We start from the raw sequence: 16,642 nt of genomic DNA, 5'->3' as shown, positions 1-16,642 counted from the left end.
CTGCACAGCTAATTGTCAAGAAAGTGAGGGGAAATCCTCAGAAGCCAAGACAAACAAGAAATCAGGGATTCTGTGTGATACATGAGCCTTAGAAGCCCTGGGGTGCCTGTTGCCTCCTGTACTGAGTTTCAGTTCCCTTGACAGTAGGGCAGGAGGTGAGCCCGAAGCCTCTCACACTGGGAGTTGGATGACTGATCATATGTAAGGCCAAGCCCATCTCGAGAAGCATGGTTTACTAAAGGGTGAACTAGGAAAAAAAAATTCCTCAAGGCAAGACAGTAAGGAAAGTCAATTTTGTTGGAAGAGGGGAAAAATAACAAATCCAAAGTAAGGATATAGTTTAAAGCTCTTCTGGCATGAGAGTGACCACAAACTCCTGGCAGAGAAGCACAGCTACTCCTGGAATGAGAAGCTGTGGTTTGAATGGATCAGTGAACAGCCATTCCGAAAAAGGCCTCCAGAGTCTTGTGGATCAAGATACTGGACGGCAAACACCTCTCTTCCAAGGTCTCATTCAAATAACCGGAAATGTTTTAAAGGAAAGAAGCCATAATCATAGTTCTATTTATTAACATTACTATATGCTAGGAATTCAGAGGTGACTATGGAGTTGACTCCTCATTTATGGACCTTACTTTCTCTTTGGGGAGACAAACTGACATAGCTGGGGAGCTTCGTGGAGGGAGGTGTTAGTCTGTTGCAATTAGCCAGGAGAGGAGATTAAGAAAGCAGTGAAGGATGGGTGAACTTTTTAGCTGAGGACAGACAGTCTTGTTCAGTTGGCTTTTAATTGCAGGCTCAATGAGCTGTCACTGGAGGGAATAGATCTTACTGAGGATGGACTTAGCTCAGGCCTCTTTAGAATGGACAAGTGAACCTGGAGAAAGACAGTCAATTCTGTGCAGACATTAAAGTTCACTTGAACGTGCTCCATCCCTGAGCCAAATATAGGACAAATATGCAGCATTTCTTAAGGACAGAGGAGTGGTTTCTAAGGTTCTCCAAGAATGAATCCCAGGGAACCGGGATGGCCAGTTGTCAAACTGTGACTTTCCTCTTTGGACGATGTACCCACCAAGGGTATTGGATTTTATAGGTTTCCATTTCTCTTTAATACATGTCAGGTGATGAGGACGTGGGCACAAGTATTTGACACCTTGTCGAGGCGACTTTGGTTACCTGCCTAGAAGCACGGGCACAGCTACGGCTGCATCATACATCTTGCCGCCCATCCCGTTCCCCGGCTCCGTGATCACGGCAGAGTGGTTCCTTGTTGACCTGTCCGTCTCCTCTGTGACATCATAACCCATGAAAAGACCGGAGCGTATTAACTTGGTTTTGTTAAAGTCAAAGGAACAGATCAAATATGGAGTCAGATTTGTTCTTTCCTATTTCAGTAGTGCCATGGAGAAGGCAGTTTGGGCAGCTTTTTGTAGGGCCCTGGAGGCTTTCTCTCTCAGCCTCTGGGCGCCTTTATTGAAAACCCTTCATAGCTGTCTGGAGTGCTGTAAAACCACTCCGCCTGTTTTGCCCTGAAGATGTGTTCAGTTTATAACTCATCTCTACTCCTTGGAAAACAACTCAATAAAAACTCAGTTGGTTTTCCACCAGCCATGGGCAGGGGTGGGGGATAACTTGTTATTATTTCATAAAATAAAAATAACAATAATAATAATAATAAATAATATTAATAAAAGAAGTCTTAAAACAGCACTGGGCACATTGGAGAGAGTCAATAAATGCTTCCTGGCTTAAGTCAAATGTGATGACTCAGTGATTCCATGGCTGCTGTATTTGCTGAGCTAATTACTCCTTTGCTTCATTACACATTTTTTTAACTGAAAAAGAAATACATGCAAATGGTTAAAAAAAAATTCAAACAGAGCACAAAAATACACAAGTGAAAGAAGTTTACCCTCATCCTCTGTTCTTCCAGCCCTCCCTGAAGATGCCACTGTTTACTATCCTTTGGGTGCTTTTCCAGATATGCTATGCACATTCCCACCTATGTATGTAAATTCCTTTAAAGTTTTAGTTATTTTTAACTTAAAGGGATTTAAATCCTCAAGTGGCTTCTGCCTCGGTAATAGAACAGAACAAATCTGACTCCATATTAGATCTGTTCCTTTGACTTTAACCCTTTGCTCTGTCTCCTAGGCTTCATCTTGCTTGTAAAACAATGTTGCTTAGAGCCTGAAATATACAGGAGAGCCTATTCTGAAGGCTCTGAACTTTAAGGATATTTAACACTTTTTCATTCATAAAAAGATAACAAATTACAGAATAGAAAATAACGTTTGTTTTGTTGGAGGTTTACAGAGATTTGACCCAGGCAGATAGCTGCAAGAACAAAGGATTCTAACAGGAAGGAATTCCTACACCAGGAAGATTGCAACAACCAAGCACGTAGGAAAGGAGCCTGAATTCTGACTTGGGGAGATGGTTTTCCAGGACATTAGTTTGCCATCTAGGTCTACAGAAACTTGCTATTCCTTGCTCCAACACCTGGTCTCCCAACTTATTGGCCTGTCCTGCACTGAGGAGAATGAATTTGGACTCAGTAACACTCCTATCTACCTAGCAAGCTGGGCACTGGAACTGAGTGTTATGGAAACAACAGGCCAGCCAAGAAACAAGCACCACTGGGAGGGTTGGAGTACTCAGATTTATTATGCCGGCGGGCTCAGAGGGGCTTCTGCTCCGAAGTTCTGAGCACCTCCAAGACATACACATGAGGTTTTAAAGGGTTAATTACAAGTAAGGGGTATTAGCCAATAAGGCTCAAACAACAAAAAGCAAGGAATCAGTACACTGGAGCTTATCAACTTGTAATAGATCACGTTACTGACAACTGTTGAGCTTGGATTTACGAGTTAGCTTGTTAGCCCAGTAAACTGACACTATACTTAAGATTTACGAGTTAGTCCAGCAGAATTTAGATCAGTAAACCGACACTTATCACACTTAGATTTGTGACTTAGCTTGTAAGCCCAGCTGGGATTTCCTTTACATGAGGATAGCTCTCCCACACCCAGGGAACTACTGTGAGCCCTTGATGGTTCCACTAGGGTGGGGTGTGGTTTACCCAGGAGGGATGGGGACTGTGCACCAACACTCAGGCAGTCTGCTCTGTCTGGGGCTCTGATCTTGTACCACCCCGCTCCCCGCCAGCCCAACACCTGGGAGAGTGGAACTAAGGCAGAGATCATGCCTGCCTGTTTCCAAGGCTGTAAAAGGGGAATATGTACTCTTCCCAAGGTAGTTCTGAGCGACAACACCAGCGGGTGCTTGGTTCCCAGAGCAACAGGAAACCCAGCTCCGCGTGGGGGCAACGGGTGTGATACCCATAGGGGTTCTGCAGAAGCATCGGATGGAGGGCTGGATCAGAATGGTAAAACATGAGCTGCGGGCCTTGAAGGGTTACAGAATGGTACAGAGGCAGGACTGCCGCCTCCTTCGGGTTGCCCCCAGAGGTAAAGCTTTTTCTCTCCATATCCGCTACGACCCTCCCCTCTCCAGATCCCTCCCTTTTCTCTGCTCTTCCTGTCCATCTGTCTCCCTCCACTTTTCCCCTCCTCTCCTCCCCCTCCCATCTTCTCCCTCCCTCGCTGCCCCACCTTCTCTCACAGAACCCAGAGTGGATCGCTGGCCCTCCTGCGCATGGGCAGCCGGTGCCAGCCGGACCGCGGGTTGGAAGCTCCAGCTCCGAGCCGGGGATCGGCCCCAAAGGCTTCTCAGCTCTGTCGACCGGTAGGCTTCTAGCTCCTGGCCGGGGCCGGGGCCACTGGCTGTGGAATTGCAAGGTGGGGGGCTCCCGGGAAAGGAGTCAGGCGGCTGCAGGAGGGCGGTCGGCATGTCACAGCCCCCCAGGGCGCCAGTCAGCCTGTGTTCAGCTGAATTGCTCGGGCCAGACCCCTCTGCCCGCGCCACCTACCCCGGCGCCCCGGCCACACCTGTCCATGGCCAGGTGTGCACCTGCAGCCTCTCACCCAGCCGGGCTCCCCTCAGTCCGCGGCTGGCGAACCCTTCCCCTCCCCCGCCCGCGAGTCCTCTCCTCCCGGGCTGCCTCCCCTCGGCCGCCGGCCCGTCCCCGCCCCTGGGCGGGCTGTGTCCCGGGAGAGCGGGTTCTGCGGACCCGGAAGGGGGAGGGCGGCTGGGGCTGGGGCTGGCCTCTGAGCGGGGCTGCAGCCCGCGTTTCCACCCCCCCTCGCTTTCCCTGCCCCGCGACACCGGGTCTGCCCTGCTCTTCCTTTCCTGCTCCCTGAGGACAAGCTCAGCGGCGTGGGAGCTGCTCCCTGGGCTGAGAGCCTCCGGCTGTAAAGCCCAGCTTCTGGTGGAGTCGGGAAAGTGGATCCTCAGTGCTGAGCGAGCTTCTGTCTCCTCCCTCAGTGTTTCTGCCCCAGGTAAGTACCTTGAACACTTTCAGGTGTTATGATGGCGGTGCTTGTTGATGTCACGTGTTTTTATACTGCCAGGGATTACAGTGTTGAAAGCAGGGCTTGGTTCAGTTAAAAATGAGCTGAAGGCATGAGGCTGTGACATCCTCCTTCCTTCCCACTCCCAGGGTGAAACGTGTAACCGTCGATTTTAAAAAGATAGTTACAGTCCCTAACTAGCCCAGCCCAGCTAGGGTGCGTTAACAGGAACAGCACCACCAGAGGCTTTGGAGACCCAGGGACATTGCAGTCCCAAAGAGCTCCTGGCACAGTTTGGTTTGTTTTGGTTTTTTGTTTTTCTTAAATCGTGGGGCAGACTAGTCATATAGAGGGAAAAATAATTGTCAAGAAATATTTTTTCATATAACAGCTTTATTGTGATATTGTTCACACACCATGAAGTCCACCCATTTAAATGGTACAATTCAGCAACTTTTAGCATATTCACAGTTGTGCAACAATTATTATTCCAGAACGTTTTCATCACATCAGAAAGACCAGTGGAAATGTGTGACATACCCACCCCTCCCCTGTGGTGTTTCTAAAGAAGTTTCTTGGCTATTCCTGACCATAAATTAACTTGTTACATTCCATGAAATATCTGGTAGGAATTCTAATCAGAATTGCAATGAATCTGTGTATCAAAACAGGAAGAATTAATGTCTTTATGGCATAAATTTCTTCTACCCATGAATATATCTGGGACCGTATCTTTTCATCTCTCCAGAGCCTGGCCCTTGGGAAGTCCTCACTAATTGTTGGGCTTGTGAATGATGAGATTCTATACATCGTTAGTTGCTACTGTAGCCTTTCACAGAAGAGAAAACTAACCTCAGTGAAGCCAAGTGACTCTCTGATGGTCAGAAAGAGTGACAGCCAGTGCTGGAGTGATCCAGTGGACTTGGTGCTTGCAACCAGGATTCTCCAGCACCTACAGCTAAGGGGATTAGAGTATTCTTTTTTTTTTTCTTAATGGCGTTGCTTTTATTTTTATTTATTTTTTAATTTATTTTTTATTGAAGTGTAGTCAATTTACAATATTAGTTTCAGGTGTACAGCAGAGATTCAGTTATAAACATATGCATATGTATCTACATATGTTTTTGATTGTTTTTAGTAGAACTCATTACAAAAAATTGAATATAGTTCCCTGTGCTATATAGTAGGTCCTTGTCATTTATTTTATATTTATTAATGTGTATCTGTTAATCTCCCCTTTCCTGCCTGCTAAGCTGGGTTTGCTTTCTATGTCCATGAGTCCATTTCTAGCAGCACCGTTTTTCCTAGTAATATATGCTCTTTGGCTGCTTTCAGTTTCAATGATTCCATCTTATCTGTGAGCGCTTTTCTTCTGGTGGCCTTTATGTGGTTTGCACACATGGTAATAGAGATCTTTATTTGGGAGAACTCCAGGCCTAGTGTATTCCCTGGTACAGAGTGCCCACTGAGTTGATGCTTGAACTGGGAAAATAACATAGTAAATGTTGGAATTTCCACTATGGTTGAGACTTCCAGGTTTCTGTAACCTGTTTACCCCACCTTATTATTGGCTGCCCCCATACTGGGTAATTTGGTGGAATTTCATGGGATGGTGGTGTAGAGACACGGCCTTGTATGCTTCTTCTCTTTCCGTTTTCTAAGACTCATTCTCCTTGGCCTCCCAGATCCTCCCCCAGCAGTGCCCAGGGCTGGCTTGGTGCTGCGCTGAGGCAATATTTGTTAATAAGGTCCTTTCCTTATCTCTTCTGACCCTCCGTTTCTTTCTCTGCACAATGAGGGCTTACACTAGATAAGTGCTTTTCAGTTTCTTTTAAAGCCATGTTTCCTTTGAGAAACAGAAAATGCAAATCTCTCCTCCCATCCCAACCCTTTAGATTTTGATATGTCCTCCAGGGAGTGACATAGCTCTTTGTGGAAAATTGAAGTTATTGTGATTCCAGGTGGCACAGAAAAGACTTCAGAAATTTATTGCAGGGATAGGGCAGGAAAGGGGCAGCATGTCACACTTTCCAGTGTGAGCACTGGAGCAGGGTCTTGGGTTTAAATACGGTGTCTGACGTGGCCTCTCTCTAATCTTGCACAATGTGATAAACCTCTCTACCTCAGTTTCTTAATGTGTCAAGTTGGGGTGATAATATTTTAAGGCTTTTGTGAAACATTATAAACATAAGCCATCTGTGTCTCGGTAGAAACAAGACCTGCTAGGGAGTCAGGGATTTCTTTAAAAAAAATCTTGTCCATAGCACTCTGTCGTGTGTATTTTGAATTACCTGGAGGGTGAGGGTTGAGTCTAAAGTCCATCGTGGGACAGGTGGACCATAGTTCTCTGTGCCCCAGATTGCCCCCTCCTCCCCAGTCCTCTTCCTCAGTCCAGGATGAAGTTCCCTAGTAGATTTACACAGAGGTCTTGTGGAAATGGCTTTTCATTTTATTGTTTCACCAAGGAGGGCTGCCATCATGATCTCTGTGGTCATGTTTTGGTGACCTGAAGGCTATGCAATTGGGGGTTTCTATTAAATAAAAAAAAAGTATTACAAATACAAAATTAGAACAAGGGTGGTGACAGGGGCTCTTGGAAGTGGGGACCATTAGCTTTGTTAGCTTCAGGTGCAGTGGCCTCTGGCCACGAGGACCCATCCTCGTGCTCTGAAGTTGGAGGGATTAGTGGGTCCAGTGGGAATGTTAACTGAGTGTATCTCATGGGCTAGGCATTGTCGTACTTGTACTGTGTGTTCCATATTTGAGACAATGAGCTCATTTAACCTCAATAGCCTCTTTAAAATATTAGACTTTTTATTTTGAGATATTATGTAGGTTCCCCTGTACTTGTAGGAGATAATATGCGGAGGGCCTATGGACCTTTGCCCAATTTTCCTTAATGGTTCCATATTGCAAAGATGGGGTACAATTCATTACTGACTCACTAACCCTTTGAGGTTTGTGTTATTGCCCTCATTTCAATCTATGATTAAACTGGGGCTTAGAGAAGCACACAGGCCTGCCCAGGTCACCCACATGGTTAGTGTAGAGACGGGTGGAACGTGGGTTTGGGATTTCCAGGCAGTACCATTATGATGGTCTGTGGCAGGGAGCAGCATTCACTTTGTTTATTCATTCATTCAACAAACATTTATTGAGTAACCTCTATGGGTCAGATGCTTTCACAGGCTTATCTGATTCTTCAGCAGTGCTGAGAATCAAGTATTGTTTTGTTTTTTTTAATCTGAGAAAATTAGCTCTGAGAGTTTATAACACCCCCCAAAGGAAGTATAGCTCATAAATGAGGGATAGTAAATTTGTACAGTCCCCTCTCTTTATGCAGGTGGTACCCTAGGCATTTTACATTTGCAAACTTCTGTAATCCAGATATATTCTTGTAAGGCAAGGATTTTTTTTTTTTAATTGAAGTATAGTCAAGTTTACAAAGTTGTGTCAATTGCAAGGTGTTTTTTGAATTTTGAATTAAAAATATTTTTTGAGAAAGGTAATTAGGTTTATTCATTTGTTTCAGTTTTTAAAATGAGGTACTGGGGATTGAACCCAGGACCTCGTACATGCTATATATGTGCTCTACCACTGAACTGTACCCTCTTTCCCAAGGCAAGTTTTCTTATCCATTATTCTGCAGTTAAGGAGTTCAAATAAATTGGTGTTGAAATCCAGATCTTTTGATCCTACTGCGGTTCTTTTCTTTATAATCTGCTGAAGGGGGGTGGGGAAAGCAGTTCCTTTGTTCATTTCTTTATTCAGCAGTGTTGAGCTCTGACTTTGCATCAGGGTCTTGCTAGGTGCTTGGAAACAGAAAACAAGAAATGACCCTTCTGTGCAGGGGCAGGAAGCCTAGACCAAAAGCTGGGTAATGTGATCCGAGCTACGGTAGCCATGTACAGACTCTGAGGACAAACTGTACCCTCGGCTTTGCTTGTGCTTCCCTTGCCTTCTGGCTGGTACACACCAGGTCACCGCAACCCAGATGCGCCCGCAGCCCACAGCAAAATATTTACCTCAATCTCCTCTCCCCTCTCGGCAGGGCCTGCAACATGAGCATCCTTGACTACGTGCAGTGTGCTGAGGACTATGAGACTCTCCCCGTGGTCGTCCAACCCGTGGGGATCATTTCAGAGGACAATTTCTTTTGCATCTATAAACGAATCTCCTTGGTGAGCCAGATCAGCCCATGCGGCTCCCAGTGGGCACTCTGTATCCACTAAAGGCACCACTATGCGTTTGAGAATGGGTGGAGTGACTTCCAGACCCACCGCACGGTCGTGGGCCTTGTCACCATTTCCGACTGCCTCTCGGCCAAGGCCATCGAGAAGCACCATGTTCAGAGGAGCTGTATGGCACCACGCTTAATGACTCTCAGCTCTTTGTCTTTGTGCTGCATGGGGAGGTAGCCAAGCAGCCGCGCACCAATGTGGCCTTCAAACTACGAGGACTGCAGGGTGGTGGAGAAGAGGATCGAGGACTTCACTGAGTCACTCTTAATCTTGCTCAAGTCCAAGTGGCTGGATGGGACCCCGACAAGTCTGGGGAAAGGATCCCCCTCCTCTGCACCTTGTTTGAGAAGGAGGACTTCATGGGACTGGACACAGACAGCAGGTAAGTCTACCTGGAGGCCCGGCCACCCTGGATGTGTGCCGGGTTCCTTCCCTACATCCAGGAAGGGATCAGCAAGGAAGAGGGCTGTCTTGTAGCCAAGGGCGGAGGGAGGTGCAGCCCGACGGTTTACAGACATTTAAAAGTGAATCTGCCTTTGTTTCAGAGAGATACTTTTAGGGTCAGTGTGGAGACTTCCTCCCGTTTTTTCAGCCAGGACCCCTGGTGGGACCCCTGGAGTTGCTGTCCAATAGAGTAGCCACAGCCACTGATGCTATGAGCTCTGGGGAAGAGGCTGGTCTGAGCTGAGATGTGCTGTAGGTCAAATGCACATCAGACGCTACGACTTGTGTAGTAAAAATTATGTAAACTATCTTGTTACTTTCTATATTGATTATATGTAAAAATGATAGTATTTTACATACAGCAGATTAAGTAAGATCTGTTCTTAAAATCAGTTTCTAGTATCTATTTTTTGTTTGTTTGATTGTTTCTTTTTTTACCGTTTTAAATGTGGCAACTGGGAAGCTTTCTATACATGGCTCTCATTTCAATTTTGTTAGGCAGCCTGTCCTGGGACAGTCTCATCCCTTTGCTTATAGATGAGATGCTGAATCCCGAGAGGCAGAACGAGTCGCTGGTTGAGCTGGGACTGGAGCCGGTGTCTCCTGCCTCCCAGGCCCAGCACCTGCTGGGTTCAGGCCCTCTCTTCCTCCCCAACAGCCAGCATGCCAAGTTAGGACATCAGAAACACCTCCAGGGAATTCCGGATGAACTCCTTATGCAGGGAAATGCGTATCACGGAGTATGAGACTAAGCAGGGAAACATTCATCCTCACTTTGTCCCTGTGATTAAGTCAACGGCCCCACTTTTGCCTTGGAAGTGCAGACGAGCTCTCCTGGGCTTACTAACCCCCCACCTTCTGCTCTGTTTCCCCGTGTATCTATCATGCTTTCCCTCGGGCAGAAGAGGTTAGAAGCCTTTGCCCAGAAGTGGTCCCCCTTTGCAGGGGAGAGTGAGGGAAGCTGTGCCCCCACAGCCTATGGCCTCGGGCCTTGAATCTGGAGGGCGCTCATGGCGGCAACACAGGTGATGGTCGGAGGACCTGGCACGTGCTGCCGGGCCTGCTGTGGAGGCAGTGCTCTGTGATTCTTGAACTTACCTAAGATCAAATCCTACTTTCTGGTTGTTGGTAAGTTGGAGGAGAAGATGCCAGAGAATTGATAAAAAGAAAGTCCAGACCAGCCCTGTGAGTGAGAGGCACAGGGGGCCCAAGTCCCACTTGCGTGTGGTTCCTGGCGGGCTCTGGATGAATTTTCTGTTCCTCCCGGACATACCTCTATGACTTTAGTAAGGGGTGAGACATGTAGTGGCCATGATCTCTATTTGTCCTCGCAGGGTCCTGTGATCTACACGCCCGCACACCCTTCTGCTCCTTGGGGATGAGGTGGCAGGTTTAGGTGCTTGGGCACTGCTGTGGGCACAGCTGCCAGCACCGGGCTACAACGAGGCTGGCTCCATTCACCTCACATGTCACCTCCTGCTGAGCCCCCAGGCGTCAGTCAAGGTAGGTGCATCGGTGCAACTTAAGCAGGGACCATGTTCTCCCCCGGGACAGACTGGTGGGTGAGCAGTGGAAGCCTGGAGCCCTGCCCGAGCCCCATGGCCAGTGCCTCCTCTTTTGTCATAGGAGGCACTGGTGACATTTTTGCTCAGCAACTGCTGGGTTCTGAGTCTGCAGACCCAACAAAGAATGCCAGCTTGTTTTTGCCTTTTGACGTCTGCCCTTGGGATTTGGCGGAGTAGCTGGATGTGTGCTTAGCCCATAGTTTTGACACTGTCACCATTGTTTACCCAGAACCTCGTGTACCAGGTATGGCTCTCGGCATCAAAATACAGCAGCTCATTAAACTCCCTCCTGGTGGGTCTGTCTGTTTTGGTACCGTAAGGGCTCAGCCAGCATCTGAACGTCAGTGAGATAACGCGGCCAGTGACCTCGGGTCAAGCACGTTCTCCTCCAGTCACTTTTACTCCATTGTTGCTTTTACTATTCCACAGTCATTAATTTTTAAAACAATGCTTTGGTGCAGGAGCAGAGACTAATTCTCTCCTGCTACTCTCGTTGGGAGTGAGTAAAACTGTCCAGCCTGTAATGCGACCACATTTTGTAGCTTAAAAGCTGCCTAGACGCATGTATGTGGAGTTTTGGTTAGGGGCGCTGACCACGTTGGGGTCCTCAAGCAGCGTCGCTCCCCTCAGGCCCCTGCCTTCCCTGGAGCAGGAGGTGAGGGTGGGTCTCACCGTCCCCGCGTCCCTGGCCTCACACACTCACGTAAATTCTTGTACATGCTGTCAAAGTCATTTTTGTTCTTGTGTCTTTCTAATTTTCGCTTGTTCCTCTTTTCCTTTTTCTTTATTCCTTTTTCTCTTGTACCGCACCGTTGAGTTTGAAAAGGTGTCTGTGCATATCCTGCATTGGAAATAGCTAGATCGCCCTGCGTGCTGTCTCCATCGCTTTAAAAAGCAGAAACTTTTCAGCTGCCTTGATCCATGCATTATCTTAGTCATCTTTTTATTTTCTAATTTTTTGGAATATTTGCTTTGTTAGTACATCACCCACTGGTGTTTGATACCTGTTAAAATCTTTGCTTTGAGGAACCGGTTTGGTCCTCCTTATATTTGGTGACAAATGCACACTTATTCAATTAGTTTGTTTTGAAGAAGTGAGATGCCAATTGACTTAGGCGGCTGTTGAGGGATTCTTTTCATGGAGTATTTAATCTTGTCAAGTCAAAGTCTGCAGCATCTTGCTCGATTCCTGCTTTTACACAAACGTGCTCAGCACGCCGTTCCTGGCTGTCTCTGTGTGACGTGCGTGACGGCGCTTCCTGACCGGCGGTCACTGGTGAGGAAGTGGCAGGCTCGGCGGTGAGCAGCTGCAGGGGACACTGTTGGAGGAATCAGTCACCGTTTGGTTATTTAATTTTTTTTTTTTTGCATTCAACTTCCCCTTGCCATTTACTTTACTTTGCCTTCATAAAGGGGCAGAAGTGGGTCTAAAATCCATGCCACTCTTTTGTTCCCTTTACGAGGCTGGGTTTTCTGAGTATCAGGACAACATGGCCTTCTCCTAAGTAGCTGGCTCACATGGATCTCGTGTACACAGGGACTGTTAAAGGGACCGTAGCTTCCTCTCTGCTCCAGTCAGTGGGCATTCAGAGCCGGGTCTGTGGTTTGCCTCAGCAGCCAAGCAGGCCTCCCTGCACCGGCCTTTACTTTTAACCCATGTTGGCATTAAAGAGCTGACTCCGTGTTTGTTGCAGCTGACGTCCCCCACTGACAGCCGTGTCGCTAGTTTGCGGTAGTGAGCCTCCAACCCCCGTCAGCCATGAAGGAAGATGCTTTGGCCGATCTAAGACCTTGGATTCTCACCCCCACCTTTGTTCATCTCACCCGGGGGAAGAGTTTGGCCACCACCATCATGCTGATCATGAGGCCTTGTTTCTCCTTTCATGCTCTAGTCCAAATGTTGACACTTCATCCTTCACTGACTTGGTGTCGCTTGAGACAGGCCAGACATTCTGAAAGAGTCCATCACATTCTGGGTGGGGAACAGAACAGAAGTAAATCTCGCAAGTAGAAGGAGTCTAGGCTGTCGGGGTTGGCAAATGCAGGCTGGGATCTGTGATTGGTGGGCTGTGCCCTGGACACAGGCCTTTCCCGTGGCTCCTGAGGGCCCAGGGGTCGGAGTGAGGACAGCCTTCCTTGGGCTCCTCCATCCTCATCTGCTCACTGGCAGGTGTGTCTGCTAAAAGGAGCTCCCTCAGACCTCGGGACCTTCAAAACTCAGATCACGGGAGAACCTTGAGTCCCTTCTCCAGGGCCTCCTATGTGAGAATCCAGTGCCTTCTGTGGTGACCGGCGGCAGGAGATGCCTCCCCCTCCAGGGAGCCCTCTTCGGAGGACTGTGACTCAGTGCACCTTGCTGTGAGCTTGTGGGGATCCGGCCGTGGTCCCTGCAGAACCAGACTTGAGATGGGCTTAGAGACAGAAATGACAGGACTAATATTCCAGGCCAGGGCTGGAGGGAGGGAACAGTGGAAATTGAATGTGACTTCAAACACCTAGGTGAGTGCTGGGTCTGTTACTAAAATGGGGAGCATGGGAGTTACCTGCCAGAAATTGAATTCCAGAGTAAATGGTGGACATGAGGCATTTTTAAGATGCCATTTTTCATCCAAGTTAGGACTTCAAAGAGGCAATCGGGTCTATGAGCCTGGGGCTGAGTTGAAGGAGCCGGACTAGAGATACACGTTGGGAGTCGTCATTCTTAGCTGGTGTTCACAGCTTTGCATGTGAATTAGCTCATCTTGAGCTGCAGACTGAGGCTGAGGGGGGGCAGGGCTGTGCCTGGGTTGGAGGAAAGCCCAGACCATGCAGCTTTGGTGTGTCAGTCAGCAGCGTTTGGGATTTTCAGGGCAATGTCATTTATCCTTAAGGGGCCGCGGGGTGGGCAGGGCCAGCCAGGAATAAATCTGAAAGGAGGGTTGTGGCCACGTGTGTGTCTTGGGAAGATGCAGAGTCTGCAGGGTCCGGGAGGGTAGACTCCTCAGAAGCTGGAGTTGGAGTGGGGCGTGGGTTGAAGGTAGTCACACTAAACTGTCAGGGAGGGAAGGAGGCCTAGGGAGTCCCCGCTCTTCCTGACTCACTTTCCAATGAACAGAAGGCAGACAGAGGATCTGAGGTGAGAAGGGATGGGCGCTGGGAGAGGAGCCAACCTGGAGAATGGTGCTTGAAAAATTCTGGAATAGTATCCCTGCAAAATAGAGGTTAAAAATATCCAGACTCTTAAGAATACTGATAGTGACTGGGGAGGAGGCAGTTGTTTCTCTGGCCTCCTAAGGGTAAGGCATGTATCCAGGGATACACAGAATATTCGGGCAGTCTATTCCGGGCGTTTGGTACCGGGGAAACTGCACAAGTTTAAAGGGGGACAAGGGCAGCGGAGGGAAACTAGCCAGGCCCCGTGTCATGTATCAGTCGGCCGCCCTACTTGCATGTTGCATTCACATCCATGCCTCCCAGGTGGGCGGTGGCAGCCCCCTTTTGCGGATTGGCAAGCCTTCTCAGAGGGGTTAAGTTATTGGTCCGTTTAGAGGGTAGTAAATGCTGTAACAGGATTCAAGCAGGGTCTTGTCAGACTTCAAGGGCGTGTTTTCTCTAATTCCGGTACCTCCCTGTTGTACGTGAAATGGTGAAGTGGGTCAGTTTTGGGGCCTTTCAGAAAAAGTACAATTTAAGTACCTCAGGACTGATTCACAAAACTCAGTGTTCTTTGATTGTTCTGAAGCACCGCAGTGCTTTAGGCCCCACAGAGGTAAGGTCTTACTCCTTTGACGATGATATGGTTGCAAATGATGTACAGGTGCAAAACCAGACTTAGCAGCTTCTGAAGGGAAACTCTCCACTTCTCCCTTTATAGACTTTTTTCTACGGGATGTAGCTGTGCTGCAGCATAGGCCTGAGCTGTCCGTATGGATTGTGGGTTTGATATCAAAATTTAGCATAAAACAGTCAGATGAAGAAAATCAACGTTCAAAATTTATTTTTGGGTTTCATTAGACAAGATATACTATCAGGTAATGGCCCATATAGCTAATGAAATTGAGTACAGAACATTGAATTTCTTACTTTTTATTTAGAGTTTTCTTACTGCATAAGTTTGCCTGCTTTGGAACATCAGCTCCTCCACAAGGGCGCTTGTCACTGTGTTGGTGTGATTGCATTTACACAGTGAATGTAATCTGGGCTTCCTCAGCTCAAACTCTCCAGTGCAGTATCACAGGCTGTAGCCATCTCTTAGTCACGCAAATTCTTCTAAAATTATATGATGCCAGAAAAGAAAGAAGAGAGAGAGAGAGATTTCCTTTATCAAAATTCCTTTCAATTCTGACTGCAAACTGTTGTTGAGCAGCTCTGGTTTCCTTTGGATATGAATATATACATTTCTTTGCATGTAACCTGGGTTCTGGACTAGAACACCAAGCTCTTGCTGTCCACAAGCCACAAAAATAGTAGCCAAATTGCACACGTGTGAAATATTTTATTCTTTTTCTGAGAAAGAAACCTTGAATTTGGTACTTCAGCTGTGATTTTTGCTTTTTGCTTCTCCCACCCCTCTTGTAATCTCTCACTCCTTCCCACGTGGCCCCCAATAGGTCGTGGTCCCAAAGGAGCATGCAAACACCCAGTTGGTCACCATGCAGTGCTTCTATTGAGGGAGCCCTGCCAAGACCTAAAGGATATTATCAGAGAGGACTTCCTGGAAGAAATGGGCTCTAGATTCATTTGTGAAGACAGAGTAAGGGTCAGCCAGTAGAAGGGTGAAGACTGTGGCTCATGTGGCAGAGCAGCCCGGGTAGAGGCCTGGAGGCTTGTGCGGTGGGGAGTCGGGGAGAGTACCATGTGTGGTCCAGGGTTGTGGGTGCCCCTGCTGGGGAGGACACTGGAGAGGGCCTGGGGTGGAGGGCTTTGGAAGAGCTTGGGTTTTACTAGAATTGACACAGGAGGCAGTGAAGGGTGTCAGCAGGAAGTGACCCTCAGGAAAGGTACTTCTGGTTTTGCTTCTGATATTCTACAGTAAGAAAGGTCTGGACGGGCGAGAGCAGGTCTGGCTGTCCCTTTGAGACCCACCCCATCATTCATTTATTCATAACACGCACACTTCTGAGTGTCTAGGGGAGAGAGGTTGGACCCACATTAGTAAGGAAAATGCTCCTTGGGAGCTTAGCAGTGTCAGAAGTTAACTTAGCCTAGAATGTTCTAGGAACAGAGGAACAAATTGCGGAGGTTGGAGGGAGGGAAGGCTTCCTTGAGAAACAGTCAAAATGAGCCTGGAGGCAAGTGGGAAGTAGGAGCAGGTCAGGGGGACCCTGAGGTCACTGGGGACCTGGGTACTGAGGTGAGGATGGGCGAGCAGGGTCAAGGGTGGGGCTAGAACTCTACCAGGGAGCCTCTGAAGGGTTTGAAGTGGGGTGATGTAATCAAATTTATGCTTTGGGAAGGCTGCCTTGGCTCCGCGTGTGTGTGTGTGTAGCGGGGAAGAGGGGGAGGGTGCCACCAACAGGGGAGTGACATTAGAAGACCATTCACAGGCTGGGAGGCCACAAGTGGGAGAGGGGCATCGGGGCTGCTTGGGGACGGCAGGGGCAGTGTGGATGCCTGATTTCCTTATGGGGAGGGCTTGTTAGCTGGGCCGCCCTTGCGACGCCTTTTGGCTTGAAGAAAACAGATGGAGGCCGCCAGGTGGACTTTCCTCTTCTCTTCTTCCCTGCCTTGTGTGATGATCTTAGCTCAGCGAACATTTGGAAGAGAAGAGCTAAGTTCCAGGGTAGCCCAGGACTTTGTTGAGCTCGTTCGAGTGAGATCTGATAGGATTTATGTTTGTGTTCAGATCTGCATGTTCACTTAGCTAGAAACGTCCTGTCTTTTGAATTTCCATAGGAGTTTTTACTCTTGATAAAGATTGCTTTCTTGGTGAGAGGAAATTTAATACAGCTGTTGTCTTTCTCAAAAAAATCATATCTTTTAAGAACTTTAATATTCA

The 16,642-nt window shown here is 47.9% G+C and overlaps 1 protein-coding gene across 2 annotated transcripts in view; it reads left to right on the top strand.

The window, feature by feature from the left end:
- LOC141575942 (uncharacterized) overlaps positions 1-16,642 on the top strand; it is a 147,959-nt gene that overhangs the window by 81,668 nt on the left and 49,649 nt on the right. For both annotated transcript variants that reach the window (XM_074357784.1, XM_074357791.1), the window contains 3 exons: positions 3,520-4,403; positions 8,467-9,038; positions 10,435-10,603. The gene's annotated coding sequence lies outside the window, so the exon portion shown is untranslated. The remainder of the gene's footprint in view (positions 1-3,519; positions 4,404-8,466; positions 9,039-10,434; positions 10,604-16,642) is intronic.

This window comes from Camelus bactrianus, chromosome 34, assembly GCF_048773025.1.
Source record: "Camelus bactrianus isolate YW-2024 breed Bactrian camel chromosome 34, ASM4877302v1, whole genome shotgun sequence".
In the NCBI taxonomy this organism is placed as follows: Eukaryota; Metazoa; Chordata; class Mammalia; order Artiodactyla; family Camelidae; genus Camelus; species Camelus bactrianus.
The sequence above is the reverse complement of the archived record's forward strand: the minus strand, read 5'-3'. Positions and strand labels throughout refer to the sequence as shown.